Here is a 740-nt window from a genome sequence, read left to right on the forward strand (position 1 = left end):
GCGCGCCCGGAGAGGCCCCAAGAGCGACACCTTGGTGGATGCGCTGGAGCGTGGGCGCAGAGTGGCCGCCTGCCGCGGCAAGCACCTTGCCGCTGTTGTTATCTCGTCGGGTTCAGAAGCTCGTCGCTCACCGGGCCTCGGGGTACCTGATTTAGTCTTCCCGGCAAGCTCCTCTTGCCGAGGCCTTGTTGCCTTGCCGGAGCGCGTGGCGCGTCGCGGCAAGTTCCTTGGAGCGCCTTGGTTGGCCTTCCCGGCAAGCTCCTCTTGCCGGGGTCTTGTCTCCTTAGCTTAAATACTTTGTTCTTGGATGGCTCCAAGGGAACCTTGGGGGATCTTGGCGTTCGCCCGGCAAGCCTTTGCCGTGGGGTGCTGCAACTGCCCGTGCACAAGTTCGGGGTACTAGGGTACCCCTATTCTAGTACACCGACAGGAGCCCCCGGGCCTGGGCCAGACACGGTGGCGAGCGCTGTTGGGCCAGGCCCAAGACAGGGCACGGGCACACGCGGGCTGGGCCACACCAAATCTTGTTCCATATCCACCGCGCTCTCCCATAACGGCACGCGTTGAATGCGGCATCGTGGGAGAGATCGTGGGTGGTTGTTTAAGTGGAAGGCCGAAACGTCCGCCCCGTCCCTCTTTATAAGCAGAGGAAACAGAGGCAGTTCGTTCCCCCTCGCTAGTTGCTGCTACTCCTTCTTCACAAACTCCGCCGCTCCCCCCTTCTTCTTGAAGCCGAGAGA

The sequence above is a fragment of the Triticum dicoccoides genome, chromosome 5A (genome assembly GCF_002162155.2).
Source record: "Triticum dicoccoides isolate Atlit2015 ecotype Zavitan chromosome 5A, WEW_v2.0, whole genome shotgun sequence".
Lineage (NCBI taxonomy): Eukaryota > Viridiplantae > Streptophyta > Magnoliopsida > Poales > Poaceae > Triticum > Triticum dicoccoides.